At 42.6% G+C, this 18598-nt stretch overlaps 1 long non-coding RNA gene across 3 annotated transcripts in view; it reads left to right on the plus strand.

Annotated features, from left to right (window-relative positions):
• Positions 1-18598, plus strand: part of LOC137073236 (uncharacterized) — a 37962-nt gene that overhangs the window by 18885 nt on the left and 479 nt on the right. Inside the window, exons 1-3 of one of the 3 annotated variants that reach the window (XR_010904754.1) lie at positions 6020-8797; positions 8863-8981; positions 14472-18450. This is a non-coding gene — a long non-coding RNA (uncharacterized lncRNA). Of the gene's footprint in view, positions 1-6019; positions 8798-8862; positions 8982-10950; positions 18451-18598 lie in introns of those variants that run through there. The other 2 variants (XR_010904755.1, XR_010904753.1) reach the window with 2 other exon arrangements.

An 18598-nucleotide genomic window follows, 5' to 3' on the forward strand; every position in this document is an offset into this window, starting at 1 on the left:
GAGACGGCCATCAATTTGGCGGAGGACCACCTGGTGGCGTGCCCGGGGGTCGGCGCACCCCCACTAACTTCTCCCTCTCTCTCTCCCCCTTCTCCCTCTCTCTCTCGACCTGTCCCTCTCCCCAGGTCCCGCCCTCCAGGCCCTCCTCGCGTTCCCCCCAGAGGCCGGGGTGGGATGGGCCTTGGACCGTCTGGGAGTTCGCGGGTCCCGCCCAGGGGGGCGGGGCCGCTGGGGACTGGTAGTGACTATGGCTCCGGTTCCGGCCCCTATCCGCGCTCAGCCTCCAACCCACTCCCCGCCGCCGGGGCGGCGGGTAGGCCTGGGCTGGCCTGCTGGCGGTGCGGTGATCCGGATCATTTTGTGGACCGATGTCCGATGATGGACATCGGAACAATGATCCGGATCCCGGACGTCCAGCGGACCACCCCCGATCAAGCAGGAGAGTACCAAATTCCTGTAAGTATCAAGGGGGGTACATATCAGGCCTTGGTGGATTCAGGATGTAACCAAACCTCGATCCATCAAAGCCTGATTCAGCCTGGGGCGTTGGATACAAGCCGCGTGGTTAAGGTGCGGTGTGTGCACGGGGATGTGGTGGAATATCCGATTGTCCCAGTCACGATACAGTTTAGGGGAGAAAAGCATAGTGTTGAGGTGGCGGTTAGTCCCCACCTCCGGCATCCGCTAATTCTGGGGACGAATTGGCCCGCCTTTTCGGCGTTATTGGGGTCGTTGTGCGCGGATGCCGCTTGGGAAAACAAGGCTAGGAACGGGGCGGTGCGAGTGCAGGTTGGCGAGGCTGATACGGGGCCCTTGGGAACGGCTTCAGAGGAACCGAGCGGGGTTGAGAGACTGATTCTCTCGGACCGCGATGACTTCCCTCTGGAGCAGTCTCAAGACGAGACGCTAAAACATGCGTTTCAGCAGGTCCGCACGATCGACGGTCAGTCCCTCCAACCCGCATTGCCCGTCACGTATCCTTATTTTGCCATAATTAAAGATAGGTTGTATCGAGTGACCCAAGACGCTCAGACAAAAATGGATACAACCCAATTGTTAGTACCAAAGAGCCGCCGGGAAATGCTTTTTCAGGCGGCTCATTCTAACCCGATGGCGGGCCACCTGGGACAGGCGGCCACGCTGAATCGTTTAATGACCCGATTCTTTTGGCCAGGCATTTATGACAATGTGCGCAGGTGGTGCGCGTCTTGTCCTGAATGTCAGTTGGTGAACCCACTGGCCGCCCCAAAAGCGCCATTGCGCCCCCTTCCATTAATGCAGGTCCCCTTCGAGAGAATTGCGATGGACCTCATCGGGCCATTAGAACGATCCGCACGCGGGCATCGTTTTGCGCTAGTTATCGTGGACTACGCAACACGATACCCGGAAGCAGTGGCTCTCCGCAACATCTCGGCGAAGAGTGTTGCGGACGCACTGTTTCGTTTAATCTCCCGGGTGGGGATTCCGAAAGAAATCCTCACTGATCAAGGCACGGCGTTTATGTCACGCACGTTAAGCGAATTGTATGGATTATTGGGCATTAAATCCATTCGAACCAGCGTCTATCACCCACAAACAGACGGGTTGGTCGAACGATTTAATCGCACTCTTAAATCCATGATCCGTAAATTCGTACAAGAAGACGCCAAGAATTGGGATCGGTGGTTAGAACCCCTCTTATTTGCGGTGCGCGAGGTCCCGCAAGCCTCCACGGGGTTTTCCCCCTTCGAGCTTCTCTACGGGCGTCAGCCACGGGGGGTGCTGGACGTCCTACGAGAAACTTGGGAGGAGGGGCCGTCGTTGGCCAAAAACGAAATTCAGTACGTCATGGACTTGCGAACAAAACTCCACACATTGGGGCGGCTATCTAGGGAGAATTTGTTGCAAGCCCAGGACCGCCAGAGCCGGTCATATAACAGGGGTACTAAACTGCGCAAATTCACACCGGGAGAGAAAGTGCTCGTTCTACTCCCAACCTCGAGCTCAAAATTAATGTCGAAGTGGCAGGGGCCGTTTGAGGTCGCACGACAGATAGGAGAGCTCGATTATGAAGTGATACGATCCGATAGGAACGGGGCACGTCAAATATACCACCTCAATCTGCTGAAAAAATGGAATGAGGTGGAATCGGTGTTGTTGGCAACGGTGATCGGGGGAGAGGATGATCTCGGGCCAGAGGCGAGCATCAAGGCGCAATCAGTCGCGCTGGCCCCTGGGGGAGACCACCTCTCACCGTTACAACTCGCTGATTTATCGAAGTTGCAAGCGGAGTTCGCTGACGTGTTCTCGCCCCTACCGGGACGTACCGACTTGATTCAGCACCATATCGAGACCGAGCCGGGCGTGGTAGTTCGCAGCCGGCCGTATCGCTTGCCTGAACACAAGAAAAAAGTAGTTCAGGACGAATTAGGCGCAATGCTCGACATGGGAGTAATCGAGGAGTCCAACAGTGACTGGGCGAGCCCGATAGTCTTGGTCCCCAAGACGGACGGCTCGGTCAGGTTCTGTGTGGACTACCGCAAGGTGAACGCTGTGTCGAAGTTCGACGCGTATCCAATGCCACGGGTTGACGAGTTGCTTGATCGGTTAGGCTCGGCTCGATTTTATTCGACACTGGACTTAACAAAGGGCTATTGGCAGATCCCCTTGTCTCCATTGTCCAAAGAAAAAACAGCTTTCACCACGCCGTTCGGATTACACCAATTTGTCACGCTTCCGTTCGGCTTGTTCGGGGCGCCCGCGACCTTCCAGCGACTCATGGATAGGATTTTGCGTCCCCATGCTGCATATGCTGCTGCGTACCTAGATGACATAGTGATTTATAGTCACGACTGGCAGCGGCATATGCAGCATGTGAGGGCGGTCCTGAGGTCGCTGAGGAGAGCGGGGCTCACGGCCAATCCGAAGAAGTGTGCGATTGGGCGGGTGGAAGTAAGGTATCTGGGCTTCCACTTGGGTCATGGGCAGGTGCGTCCCCAAATTGATAAGACTGCCGCAATTGCAACCTGTCCGAGGCCCAAGACCAAAAAGGAGGTAAGACAGTTCTTGGGGCTGGCGGGATATTATAGACGGTTTATACCAAATTATTCGGACCTCACCAGCCCTTTGACTGATCTTACTAGAAAGGGGCTACCAGATACGGTCCAGTGGACGGAGCCGTGTCAACAGGCTTTTACCCAAGTAAAGGCTGCCCTATGTGGCGGGCCGCTGTTACACTCCCCTGACTTTTCTCTCCCTTTCTTGTTGCAGACTGACGCGTCGGACAGGGGGCTGGGCGCAGTCCTGGCCCAGGAGGTGGAGGGGGGAGAGCGGCCGGTGCTGTACATTAGCCGTAAGCTCTCCAAGAGAGAAGCTAAGTACAGCACCATAGAAAAGGAGTGTTTGGCCATCAGATGGGCCGTTCTCACCCTCCGCTATTACCTCCTGGGGCGGGAGTTCACCCTCTGTTCGGACCACGCTCCTCTCCAATGGCTCCACCGCATGAAGGATACCAACGCGCGGATCACCCGTTGGTATCTGGCTCTTCAGCCGTTTAAGTTCAAGGTGGTCCACAGGCCGGGTGCTCAGATGGCTGTGGCCGATTTCCTCTCCAGAAATGGGGGGGGGGGGGCTGCAGGCCGGACGGCTCCCCGGCCTGAGTCGGGCGGTGGGGGTATGTGGCAAGGGGGGCGTGGTTCAGCGAGGTCTGCAGCGGGAGAGAGGGCCGCGGGACGAGCGGTAAGTGAGTGGGTTGGACGCAGATTAATAACACCTGTCTCTTGTTCTAGTAATGAGCGCGGAGACGGGATAAAACACCAGCGGAACCGGAGACCGAAGAGAGAGAGAGTCGGACTGTTGATGCGAGGAGACCCTGAGATATCCGGAAGCCGGAAGTGCGTGACCCGGAAGCGAAACTGAGCTATACAGAGACAAACACACGCTGAAGCGTGCACGTTTATTGATTTAAGTTATTGAGAATAAAGAGCATCAACAGTCCTGCCGACCCCCGTGTCCTCTTCCTTCCTCACTATATCGAACTTGTTACAATGAGCAAAAATCCTTCATTGAAATTTGTGTTCTGTAAACAACCCAATTTCCATTACACTTTATTTTGGTTAATATTTGCTTACAGAGGATCATGGCACTAGAAGCTTTACAAGACTCACACTGACAACAAGTAAGAGAGCCGGTCAATGATGCGCTATGTACCGTAACAGGTACAGGCAGTTCATGGACACATAAATAAGGTAATAAACCACCAAATCAGTTTCAGTTAGAGTTACTGGTGGTAAACATGTTCTCAAGCCTCCTTTGCCTGGGAGGTGGGGGTGGAGCACCATGAAAAACACCAGTCATAAAAAACACCAGTCATGAAAAACACCAGGCTTTAGCGTTTAGAGCACCTTCATTGATGTGTCCCTTAAAGAGCTAAATGATAAATAATATAATAATGGATGGATGAAATTAGTGTGTGGATGGATAATATTTTATCTATGATGTATGGACATTTGGGATAGTAACATGGTTTACTAAACATAATAAGTAAAAAAAATACTTTGTAATTGTAAAAATGTGGCTTTTTTGTGAAGTTTAGTTTTAAATGTATGAGATAAAAAGTACCTTTAGCTCATTATAAAAACAACAGAAGTCAATGGAAAGTCCCCATCATCACAGAAAAACAAGCGTGTGTGCGCGTCGTGCTTGCATGGTACACTGTGTTCCCCTGTCGTGTTCCGGTTTTCTCCAGGCTCAGAATAGACAGATAGACAGGAGGGGAGGGCAAGAGGGGAAGGGGAGAGAGGTGAGGGGGAGAGAAGAGTGTAAATTATGGATGACAGGGTTCAGCTCACAGCAGAACAACAGTGAAAATCTCTTGTATCTCTCAGGAAAATGTCCACCATTTCCTGACCTCTGTAACAATGTGTTGGTTTAGATCTGCTCTTATCATATACACATAAAACCCACAAGGATGAGGCTAATGTATTTTTGTTTGTTATGAAAGAAAGCTATCAGTAATAATTTGCAGTGTCACTCCAGCAGTAATAAACAAGTATAGTGGATTATTGTGCCTCACTCAAGAGACCAGTATCCACATTAATTGACACGTGTCTGGAAAACCCCTTGTGTTTAAAGTCTGTCTGTTGTCTGGAATCTTTCTAATTTCCTAAATAAATTTCCAAGGCTTGCACAGTGAGCAGGAAAGCTGACATACTGTAAAAGCCAATAGTTATTCTTACTTAGACTTTTTAATTAACTTAAATTAATGTCCAATAATTTGTTGAACTTACTTCTTTTTTTTAATTGCAATTTGAACTAAATGCTAATGCATTTGTTACTAAGAAAACCCAAGTAAATATTACTTGACTGGTTTAAGTAACATTATGCCAAAGCAAAAAAAAAAAAAAAAAAAAAAAAAAAAAAAAAAACAGGTGGGCAAAAGGTTGAGGCGGGGCAATTCTTAATAGACTTTTCACCAATTTCTTTCACTTTCTGCAGTCGTTCTTCTTAGTTGCATTCACTCATTTTCCAGTCATCATGAATGTTATTGACAATAAAACTAAATGCTTTGGGAAAGCGTCACATAAGCTGACTTCATAAATTTATGTTGATTTCTAAAAATTTATCAACATTATGTTGATCAGTGTTCCCTTTGGGAAATACGAAATTAATTCATATTACTATAAGTCTCTTCCTATTGATCCAGCAATGCAACAAAAAATCACAGTTATCTGATTTCAAAGGAAGGGATGTAATAAGTATAATACAGGTCCTTCTCAAAAAATTAGCATATGTGATAAAAGTTCATTATTTTCCATAATGTAATGATAAAAAATAAACTTTCATATATTTTAGATTCATTGGACACCAACTAAAATATTTCAGGTCTTTTATTGTTTTAATACTGAGGATTTTGGCATACAGCTCATGAAAACCCAAAATTCCTATCTCAAAAAATGTGCATATTTCATCCTACCAATAAAAGAGAAGTGTTTTTATACAAAAAAAGTCTAATTCTGTAGGATCAAGTTGTGTTTTTTAAAAAATGGGTTTAAAATAGCCAACTTAAACATGTTAGGTACATATCCTAATGACAAAGATGAATTAAATATATTAAGAAGACGATCTATGACTTTTGGAAGCATCTCTTTCAGTAGCTTATATAGGGTATAAGGGTACTTAGACACTATCAAATAAATATCTAGGATTGTGTTTGTTTTCTTCTAAGAGAGTCGAGAAATAAGCAGATCTAACAGTTTTTTAACAGTTTTTTTTTTGTATGCAATCATGCTCTCTTTCCATGAAATGCAAAAAAAAACTGTTTTGTTTTCTCCCAGCTGCGCTCCATTTTTCCATTGGCTTCTGTTTTAAGGGCCTGAGTTGTACCACAGCGTTGGACTATTTTCTTTAATCTTTATTAAGGCACACTGGCTCTTTGTAAACAGGTGACCATGCTTACTGCTATTGTCACATTTCTTGTAATAGAATCGTCAATAACTAGGACACTTCCAACAGGATTCTCAGTGGGTGCTAGCCTAGAAATCTAGACGCACCCTAGCGGCAGCAAATCTAATTTGCTGCGAGTGTCGTCTAGTAACTCTCAATTCACTTCTGAGCTGTAAACACCAAACTCTGGTTGGGCCAATCACATTGTGTATAGAGTCGGTGGGCGGGACTTAATATAATGACCGCCGAGTTGCGGGCGTGTGCTTCTAGTAAACACAGAAGCTGGCGAACGGCGGTCTTTCGAATCAGTTTTGACCACGACTCTGAAAGACTTGGAGTTAAGCTTTTCTCTGAGAAAAGAACAAAGAACGGCACTGAAGTCATTCTTAAGAAGGGAAGATGTGTTTTAAGTTTTGCCGACCGGATACGGCGTAAGTTTAATCTGTCAACAAGCTCTGCTTCACCTTTGTTGCTCTGGTTGGTTGTAGCGATATCCAATTGCGTGCACGGTGTGCAGAGGGAGTTTGAAAGACAACCATTTATCCCCACCCAGGCTCATTGGAAATACGTGACTCTGCCTACATTTTTGCAACACCCGAATTATGTACCTCCAGGTACGTTTACCTGCAATTTTTGGGTGAAACGTCCACCGGAGGCGCTAAGTGGTAATATCTTTTTCTCCATTCCAGATGCACAACATGACATCATGGCTTCGAGTGAACATACACGCGCCAACCTGAATGAATAGTCATCAGAATTAATATTTATAGCCTAATTTTATATTTTGGAGCAATTAAGTCCACTCCTACCCTAAACCTACCAACTTTCAACAATATAAAACACGTAACAGGCAAATAAATGTACAGTCACATGTATTTATTGCAAAAACTGACCAAAAAACGGTATAAAAATATTAACTCATGTTGCATTCCAAGTCTTCTGAAGTCATACGATATCTTCATGTGAAGAACAGAGTTGATCTTGATGTTTTAGTCGTTGAAATGATGATCGCGCTCCTTTGCGAACAGAACACGCACACATGCACTCGTCCATTCATATTTCTAATTCAAATGATACACAGGGCAAGATTAGAATTCCCTGGTGAGTTTCCAGACCAACATCTTGATGTGGGTCTGGCTTGTCAGGCTAAGGCCCTGTCCACACGAAGCCAGCGCTTTCCCAATCCGATCTTTTTTTCCCCTCGTTTCAAGAAATATCTGCATCCACACAAGATTACCGAAACTGACTAAAAACGATGTAGTTTGCATGCCAGGCGAGTGTGTGGTGCTGTAATTCTGCCACAGAAATACACTAAAAATGGAGAAGAAGAGTTGTGGCTAGAAGGGGTATAGCAGTGGTCGGAGGTGAGGCAAAATCTCACAATAAAATAACAATAAATACATTTGCTACTTAACAGATGTGTTTTATTAATGCCTACACCTACCCCGACCCTAAACATACCCTTACAATAATGCAGATACAATAATGAAATGACGCGATATTGATCTGCGCATGCCCAATGCCCGTAGTTGTATCCCTTAACTCTTTCACCGTGCTGGACGTAGTGTGATGACATCACCGTTTCAGAAAATATACGGATTCGCTGTACACAGGAAAACGGAAGATCATCGTTTTCAGATTTACCCACTTTGGGACCCGGTTTCGAAAAATAACGGATTCATGCTTCTAAAACGCCGGCTCCGTGTGGACAAAACGCTGATACGGTACAAAATTTATACGTATACAGCTAAACGCGTCTCCATGTGGACGGGGCCTAAGTGGGTGGGTCACTGGGGGAAGAACCTGTTTGATGATCTAATCTGTATGGAAGAGCAGTGTTTTGTCCCGCAACTATGGTTATATTACTATATAGTTATTTTAATATAACTAAATTTGTTATAGCTAGTTACAGTTATATATACATACTTATAACTGTACAATACAATATACAATATTATATTTATTCTAAGGCACTATAATAACAAGGTAATGTTTAAATGTTAATTCAACTCAAATATATTATTTATTTTATTGTCATCTCACACATGGATCTGCATTCAATGTATTAGCATCACACAAACAATATAATCCTAATTCTCAGTGAATAAAGAGTTACTTATTAAACAAAGAGATTGAAAAAAAGAGATTGCACAACCACCAAATAGGTGGCAATGTGCACTAAGAAGTAGGATGTCATGCTTTTTCTTAGCATCTGTTTCCATGGTGAATCATCCATTCATTGCTCTGTTGAGAATGCCTTGTGTGTTAACCGGGAACATACTCAGACTGTTACAGAATGTATACTCGAAACACAAAGAGGAATGGTTAACAGTGTTTATTCGAGACAGCACGAAGCAACAGGCAATATAAAAAGGTGAGGAGACACAATAGAGACATGATGTTCTGATGTGTGAATGATGTAATGTCTTTTCTTTACAGGTGCAAGGACTCATGAGATTCGGTGAAGAGGAAACCAGGTTGGATACACACACCTCAACCTCTGACAGATGAGCATGGAGAATGAATGTAATGCTAGGGTGTAAACGCTGGAGAACCAGGTAAGTAGTCTGAGTTGCATGAACAAGACCAGACAACTAACTGAGGTGAGGTGTGTGTTTATGAAGCCAGCTAATGAGGGTGTAGATGAGGTGCAGATGTGCGTGATTAGTACTCTGGTGACTGGGTGCGCTGGGGTTGACCAGTGAGAGAGCCTGGCAGATCTGTTACTGAGGCCCTGTCCCAAATGGCAACCTAAACCCTCTAGATTTAACCGTTTACAGCAAAACAACAAATTGTTAATGACCTTTTGTTGAATACATGCTTTGAATGATAATTTTTAAACGACAATTGCGGGCGATGACCGTTTGGCGCCACTCCCAGGCTGAGACAGGCAGAGTTTTAAAGTTCACACTGCATTTGTTATGCTTCCGTATTCTCTTAGCGTGCTTTCTGATAGGGTATTATTTCATTTCACGTGAGTGTGCGCACGTTACTATTCTATATTTAAATATTTACGATTCGCGATCGGGACAGCTCCGACGTTCTTCCGAGCAGGTTCGGACATTCTTAACAAACTTCACACCACAGGAAACCCTGATAAGATAATCAGGAGATTGTAGGATTGTCGGGAGGGGAGAAATTAGCCCAAAATCAGCCGGATTATCTTTTGGTGTGTACCCAGCATAAGCAAAGTTTGGGCTAATCAACCAAGGATTCTGAGTATATGTTAAAGCTACACTGTGTAACTTTTTTTAGTTTATTCTTAGTTAAAAACACTTAGTTATTTTAAAAATATATGTGCTCATTAATGTATATTAACTTCTTTCACTTAATAAAGTATTCCCGTAAGTTTATAATATGCCATTGAAAATACATATGGGTGAGGGGTTTGAATGCCGGTCGCCATGTTGCCCCTCCATCTTGAAAGTACATTAGCCAAAGAGGGACAACATGACTACAGAACCAGTGCACATAGCAAGGTTGATAAAGACAGGGATGAGCGAGTTTGGTGTGGAGGAACTTGACTAGCCTGCACAGAGTCCTGACCTCAACCCGATAAAACACGTTTGGGATTAATTAGAGCAGAGACTGCTAGCCAGGCCTTCTCGTCCAACATCAGCGCCTGAGCTCATAAATGCGCTTCTAAGAATAATTCCCATATACACACTCCTAAACTTTGTAGAAAGCCTTCCCAGAAGAGTTGCAGCTTTTATAACTGCAAAGGGTGGACCAACTCCGAATGAAACCCCAGGGATTAAGTATGGGATGGCATTAAAGTTCATGTGCATGTAAAAGCAGACGTCCCAAAACTTTTGGCAATATAGTGTAACTGAGTCTACATGAGTGATATTGTTTTGTGAGAAGCGATCTACAAATAAAAATATTTTTTCGCAATATATTTTCAAGAATCTTTGTTAAAAAAAATTATTTAAGAAAATTATTACAGATATATTTGACATTCTGCAACAAAATGTTATTTAATTTCCGCTATTTGTTTTAATTCACGGGAAGGAGGGGGGGGGGGGGGGGGTAACAAAATGACAAGTGACTTCAGAAGGCTTCAAACAGCCTTTGATGAGAAGGGAGGGGGAGGGGCCGGGGGCGTGGCTCTAGCCCTGCAGCAGCAGTCAGCACGTGGACTTGTTTACAAGCTCGCGATTACTCTACTGGCTGTGTCCTCGCATGCGATTAGCACTAAGCCCGTTTATGGTTCCCCAAAGCAAGTTACTTGACTCCAATGGAATGTTATAAAGTTATTTTAGCTATATATTTTAGAAAGCAAGGGAAAAGATGAAGGGAGTGGAAAGATCAGGTTACACTCCATCAGCTGCGGTCCCTGCACTGCGCACGTGAGCTACTGTTTGTGTATGTGTAAATGATCTGTTGCATGTGGCGGTCCAAAGGGACTCCCAGAGTGCTGGGTTTTTTTTTTTTTTTTTACACCACCGATAATGCCAGCATCTCCCTTTTCTGTTCAGGTTGTGTTGGTAATTTTATAATAAAGAAAACCAAATTCTCAAGCAAATATATCTGCTACTCAAGAGTCCCCATAGGAAAAGAGGGGAAATGCATGTGTGTTGTTTGAAGCCATTAAGTGGATCCATCCAAAAGCATTTTACAATTCTAAATGTCCTGCAGTCATTGGAACAACCTGTGTTGGGTGTTACCAGCCTAAATTAGATTAACATGCTGTCAAACACTGGTATCTGTTCTCACCCATTTCCTCTGTTCCGTGTCAAGACCTGCTGTAATGGCTCTTAAATGCACCATGTGAAAGCATCACAACTGAAGTGTATATTTATGTGTTAAACTGCCATGAGAATTGTTCATGATATTTGCAAGCAAAATATTATCCTCTGGCGTTGCAGCAGGGAATAATAAATGTGAACAGTGCATATGTCTAACTCCAATACAGTTTAGTCAACTAGTCGACACTGTTATTAAACTGTATTGACTCAGCAATGCCCTGACTTGATCTGACTAATGACACTATTGTCTTCTGTAGAGCTGCTTTACAGCAAAAAATTTGTCTTATTTAATGAAATTTGGATAAAGCGTTATATAAATAAATGTGACTTGTTAACAATACATGTGTAATTGTTGGTGTTGGCACACTCACAAGCACATATACTATAAGCATTGTATTTTTTGGTTTATATTATTGTAGTACTTGTTGTTGTTTTTAATAGTTATTTGTTGCTTTCTTTGCCAATTTTTTTTAGTGCTTATTCATTCAGCAAATTGAGCATGTTATTGGACTTAGCATTTAAGATGCTTACACTGAGTTGCATGTCAGTTGAATGTGAGAATACTGAGACTAAAGTAGTTGTCTGGAAATAATGTGTTTGCATAATGAATAGATGTGTGTGCGTGTTTGCCACCATGACTACTAATGGGTCCTTCATAAACAGGGCAATGTTCTAGTTGGGTAATGGTTACTCTTTTGATTGCTGTGGTGTTTGTGTTTATGTGGTTGCACAAATGTGCATGTAAAAGACACATTGTGCACTTAAAACCATGTTTGTTCACAATAGCATATATTAATTATTATAAATAAATAAATTGTTTGTAGATATGCTTCTTGTAGAGATAAATAGCTTTTATAAGGTGAGTAGGCTAAAGACAAAGGACCAAGACAGCATATGAGAATATCTAAGATGTTTTATTGGTCCTTTTCAGAAGTAACACCATCAGATTCATCACAGACATATTTACTTTGCTGTAGACTAAACACAAGCAGAATATGGAGATACATGTATATTTATATCCTTCATCGTCCTCTTAATTATCCATATTCTCAACAACACACCCCTCTATTCTGAACATCAAATGATTTTACCCAGTTTTCTGGACCACATGATTTTATTCAGACATGGGGACGTTCTGTGGCCTTACCCCTTGTTTTTTTTGTTTTTTTATTTTTAGCTAGTAGTTTAACCCTACTCTTTTTCCATCACACCCCATTATTGTCCAGGCAGTGTATAGGCTATGTCATGCACCACTGGCTTATTGTCATGGAACAACAGGTGATAGCCTGTCTGACATCTGGGAAATCCCAATAATTTACTCCCAATACTGTCCCAGAGAAAAATATGTTCTTTGAAAACAGGTCTTACAAAAAATGAGCTTGTTCTAAGACCTAATGTTGAATGTTATGCTGTTTAATGTTGAAACAGTTGAAATGTTAATGTTAATGTTGAAAAAATAATTTTGATTCTTTGATGAATAGAAAGTTCAAAAGAACAGGATTTATCTGAAATATAAAGCTTTTGCAAAAAGTATACATATCTATACTGTCATTAATCAATTTAACGCATCCCTGCTAAATAAATGTATTAATTTATTTCCCAAGAAAATAAATCAAATAACCCGACCCAAAACATTTAATTGGTAGTACAATGTTACAAAAGCTATTATTTCAGATAAATACTGTTCTATTAAACTTTCTATTCATCAAAGAATCCTAAAAAAAATTGCACAACTGTTTCAACATTGATAATAATCATAAATGTTTCTTGAGCAGTAAAGCATTATATTAGAATGATTTCTGAAGGACCAATCAACACTGAAGACTGGAGCTTCAAAAAAATGCTTTTCTTACTTAGTATTTTTGTAATGTTTCTAGTCACAATTTCAAAGAATTCTTACATTAAAGGGTCCCAAACATTTAAAGAAACATTTACTAGACAAGTAAAAATTATTGTCTTGTTTTGGGAAAAAATAACTCAAAATTGAGAGAGTTTTTGCTTAAAATAAGATAAATAATCTGCCAGTGGTGTAAGCAAAATAATCTTGTTTTAAAGCTAAACTGTGTAACTTTTTTAGTTTATTTTTAGCTAAAACACTTTGTTCTTTCAAAAATATGTGCTCATTAATGTATATTTACTCCTTTCAAGTGATAAAGTATTCTCGTAAGTTTATAGTATGCCATTGAAAATAGCCCTGACCTGTAGTGGCATGGATTCCACTAGACCCCTGAAGGTTTGCTGTGGTATCTGGCACTAGAATGTTAGCAAAGTTGACTGGATTGAGATCTGGGGAATTTTGGAGGCCAAGCCAACACCTTAAACTCGTTGTTGTGCTCCTCAAACTATTCCTGAACCATTTTTGGCTTCCACCAGCTTGCCTTCTTCCCATAGTGTATCCTGGTGCCATGTGTTCCCCAGGTAAGCGATAACCCAGCCCTTACCCAGCCATCCACGTGATGTAAAAGAAAATGTGATTCATCCGAACAAGCCGCCTTCTTCCATTGCTCCGTGGTCCAGTTATGATGCTCACATACCCACTGTTGCTGCTTTTAGCGTGGACTGGGGTCAGCATGGGCACCCGACTGGTCTGCAGCTATGTAGCCCCATATGCAACAAACTACGATGCAAAGATTATTTTGCTTACCCTACTTGTAGATTATTTCGCTAATTTTAAGCAAAAACTCTCTTAATTTTGAGTTATTTTTTCCCCAAAAACAAAACAAGTAAGAAAATCATTTTTTTGCAGTGCACTGCCATTATAAAGCTTGCAAGAGCCAGGACATTTTGATCATATTCAACTGAAAGAAGAAAGTCGTATACACCTGGCTTGAGAGTTAGTAAATCATGGGGTAATTTTCATCTTTGGGGAAACTATCCCTTTAAGATCTACAAACAAATTTAAACGGACAAAACAAAGCAGTGCTTCTTTTTAAGACAATAGTTGAATCTGAATGTATCAATTTGCATTGAATTTGAACTTGAAGTGTTTAGTGTTGGCAGGACATCCTGACAGATGGATTACTTGTATTCTTTACGATGTGGAGTATGAAGTCTGCGTGGGGCTGGTACTGGATGGACTCAAGGGGCTGGTCTAAAAACAGGTTGCTCTGATTCTCTGTTGACAGTTCTAGGTGAAGGTAAAATAGGTGTTGGGGCTAATGGCTGAGCTTTAGGAAGTGGAGAAGCTGAACTTGGTTCTCATTAGCATTTCTTGCATAGCTTTCTGGATATCCAACAGCTGTCTAATTTCCTCCTTCATTCATTGGTGGGCTTGACAAAGCTGTCTGTTCTCTCTTTCAGGGTCATGCACTCCTTCCCTGGATTCTCGAGGTATGGAATAGGTCTCCTTCTGTGATAAATACTCATCACTCTCTTTCCAATGATCTTATGAGATACCAGGGCTCTCTTTCCAGGTCTCCTGCATCTAACGAACCGGGTGTTTGGCTGCCAGGCTCCTCGTATATGCTTGGTGGCTGAAATCGTGCCGTTGTGCCACCCTTCTATCTCTGTTCTCGCCCTTGTGACTGCTGAGCCGTTAGAGAAGTAGTTTGATTTGGATACTGAACCTCAAATTCTTCCAAATAGGCTGGATGGTGGACGGAACGTTTAAGACGTGCACCTTCAGTCTGATATTCATCCATTCTCGTCCAGTGTAAGCACAATGATCCGGCTCAAAGGACCAATTTGTTACTGATATAGGCTACTAAGGACTGTATTGCACTGGTTTAGACCAGTTGTTGAACCTATACAACCTCTGATATAGCCTAGAAATCTAGACGCACCCTAGCGGCAGCAAATTTAATCTGCCCGCAAGTGTCGTCTAGGAACTCTCAATACCCTTCTGAGCTGTATTCCTCTCAATCTGGACGGGCCAATCACATCGTGTATAGAGTCGGTGGGCGGGGCCATAATGACGACGGCCGAGTTGCGTTTGCGTGCTTCTAGTAAACACAGAAACTGGCGAACGGCTGTGGTCTTTCGAATCAGCTTTGACTGCGATTCTGGAAGACTTGGAGTTAAGCTTTTCTCTGAGAAAAGAACAAAGAATGGCACTAAAGTCATTCTTAAAAAGGGAAGATGTGTTCGGAGTTTAGCCGACCGGATACGGTGAATGTTTAATCTATCAACACGCTCTGTTTCATCTTCGTTGCTCTGGTTGGTGTAGCGCTATCCTATCGCGCTAGAGGGAGTTTGAAAGACAACCGTTTATCCCGCCCCTCGGATTTAGCCCTGTCTATGGTGAGTTTCCAGACCAAGAATCTTGATGTGGGTCTGGCTTGTCAGGTTACCTCTGATACCATTTCTGCTAAGATAATTCTGGGATCTGACTGTGCCGTTTATTGTGCTGATTATTAATGCAGGATTTAATTTAAAGGTCCCATGGCATGAAATGTTTTATTTTATGAGGTTTTTCAACATTTATATGAGTTCCCCTAGCCTGAATATTGTCCCCAAGTGACTAGAAATGTTGATTGGTGATTGGTTGATTGGTTGATTCTCCTGTGATGACGTCATACCAGGAAAGGTTACCCCCCCCTTCCTCTGCTTTGCCCGCCCAGAGAATTAGTAGAGAAAGGAGTCAGTTTTATCAGTGGATGTCAGCAGCACAGGCTTTACCATACGGATTCAACAGCACCACCACAAACAGTGAGTAACAGTGTTCATTAATGCCTGATCTGAGATCATTGAGTTCTGATGTGTAGCTAATCATTCAAGTTCACACAGACTTTCTTTCTAAATTATTTAATATGGTCAGTCCCGCCGCTGGCTTTATTCATTAGTGAATCAAGCCAGTGACTAAAACCATCAACTTCACAACGTTTCTGTGAGCAGCATGAAACAAATCTGTTATTTAAATTATTAAACTACAGAGAGCAATCAATAAACACTCTTTATAAAATTCGGATCGGTCCATCACACTTATATTTGCCAAACTGCAGTTTGAATGACTCTGCTCTAGTAATTATGCACAACAGAAGCTCTTACTGTATTCATGTCGTGTGTTTGCTGAGCTTAAGTAAAAGCATTTTGTGAGAGAAATAATGTTGCAAAGTTCACTCTTGTTTATTCAGAGCTCTCAGACACAAACAAAATAAACTCACGCTCTCAACAACTCGGTACAATAACACTTCCTCAGCAATCTTTCCCCAGCTCCATCTCTCTCTGTCTCTCTCGAATGGCAGTGGGTGCTTCCCAATTCTTATTTGTGCATCCTCATTTCCTTTCCTAGCTTCCTTTCCTCGCTCCCAAGTGAAATTGAATCAAGTGAAATTATATATCCTCGCTCCCTTTAGCGTCACTTCAAAGCGTCGTCAGTTAATGATGACTCTTTACCAATGGATTTAGTTGGGATTCTTGAATATTAGAGATAACTATATTCAGCCTCCACAAAATACCACATTTGTCCATATTTTAATTAATATTACCAGTTATTATTAACAACGAATTCCAGTTATTAACTGCTTTTTATTCATTGTATAGTATTAGTTTCTATTTGTTTCTCTATTTGTTTCTTTAATTTTCTTGTGATTTGATATAATTCTGCAACTGCCAGTTGTTGTTATTTGATAAACATTTGTGTCTTGTACATGTAAACATAATAATAATAATAATAATAATAATAATAATAATAATAATAATAATAATAATAATAATAATAAATAAACTTTGGCATGATATGAAGGGGGAGGAAAATTAATGCTTGCATCACGTTCAAAGGGGTAATCTAGCACTCGGAAAGCGTTCCACCCCTAGGGGCTGCCATTGCTAACCAAGCCATCACCTGCTGTTAGCATCCCATTGACCCCCATTCACTTTGACAGTGAATAACTTTACATCTGAGGCATTTAAAGACTCCATTTCTCCATTGTTTATTTTTAAAGAAACACGACAATGCATAAGAGGCTCCATGTATCTTACACTATCGCCCCGTAGAAGCTGTTTTTGTAAATAATAGGCTAACGATTGCGTCATAACCAACGCGACTCTGTCGCACAGATGATAAATTACCGTATAGACAGGAGGAGACACTCGCAGGTAATCTTTTACTGTCTATGAGGCAGTCGGGGGGACGTGGAAACAAAGTCCGATAAAGTCAAGGGAGAAACATGGGGAGAAGCCGATAGTGAGCCAAAAGCAACGGGAGAAAATATTTAAACAACGTGATTCAGAATTTACTTTCCACAACTACTAGAAGACCTACAGCTGTCAGACAGGAGGCTCACGTCACATCTACGTCCTCAAGCTCAGTCTGAGCCTGCGCAGTTCGCTCAGCCATCAGGAAGTGAGTCCCTCTTGATTGACCTCATTTTCCCCCGTTGAAGTCTATGGGAACGCTCTGTCCATTTCTTTTATTGTCTATGGTCACGTTTAGTCGATAAAACACTTCCGCAAAGGATACTCCTGTGTATCCTCACTCATGACTCCTCAGAAAGCCCCCTTACTCCTCCATCCTCGCCTCCTCGCGGTGCATTTAGTACAAGATGGCTGAGCTCCATCGGTTCCGGGTCATAGGATGGAGGATGGAGGAGCGAGGAAACGAGGAGGGATATTGAGAAGCACCCCAAGAGCGCTGCTGCTGCTTCTCGCACCTGACTAAACCACGCCCCCTCTGCATGTAATCTCATTTCAAATGCAAAGATGTCAGCCAATCACAACAGTGCGTTTTCACTGAAGTCTCACAGCAGACACGCCCCTTGAAACAGAGCATTCCAGCCAGAGGGCTAATATCAGTAAAGAAAAAATGCCTTTTATTTCTAAATTATTACATTTTTTGATGTAAAAACCATACTAACAATATATGTACACCTCCGGAAACATTATAAAAGAATCCATGCCATGGGACCTTTACGACAGTTATTTCCGGTTCCTCCGTACTGTGTTCTGACCGTCACACCGGTGCGAGCACAGCTTCTAAACCAGTGCAATACAGTAATTATTACAATCAGTTACAGTTGCATAGATTAAATGGCTGCAGGGCAGGGTTTGTTTTTAACTTTAGGAAGAACCGTGCAGTCTGAGACTTTTTCCTAAACACAGCAACATTGTAAATTTAAATGACTTTGATTGACTCTTTTCATATTCATTTTGTCTCTATGTGGGAGGTCTTTTGCAGATATTTCATAAACAAGTCCCTGTGACAGAGGCAGGGGAAATTGCAGTTCCGGCACAGTGTGTTCTCTACACACTGACATGGATTATTGCATAACGCAGTGCCCTTGCTTCTTCCCTCCAGTCACTGTGATCTAACAGAGGTCCTGCTGCCCTTGTTCTTCATTGTGTGAGTGCAAATCTTTTTCTTTTTTCACCTCCAGGTGTTTGGTCTACCTCTGTGCATGAGTCAGGACACATTTGTTTTCTGAAATGATCTTGCCTACATCAATGTCTTAAGTATTGAGTAAGTGTGCATTATAAGAAATACCGGTATA

The sequence above is a fragment of the Pseudorasbora parva genome, chromosome 4 (assembly GCF_024679245.1).
Source record: "Pseudorasbora parva isolate DD20220531a chromosome 4, ASM2467924v1, whole genome shotgun sequence".
Lineage (NCBI taxonomy): Eukaryota > Metazoa > Chordata > Actinopteri > Cypriniformes > Gobionidae > Pseudorasbora > Pseudorasbora parva.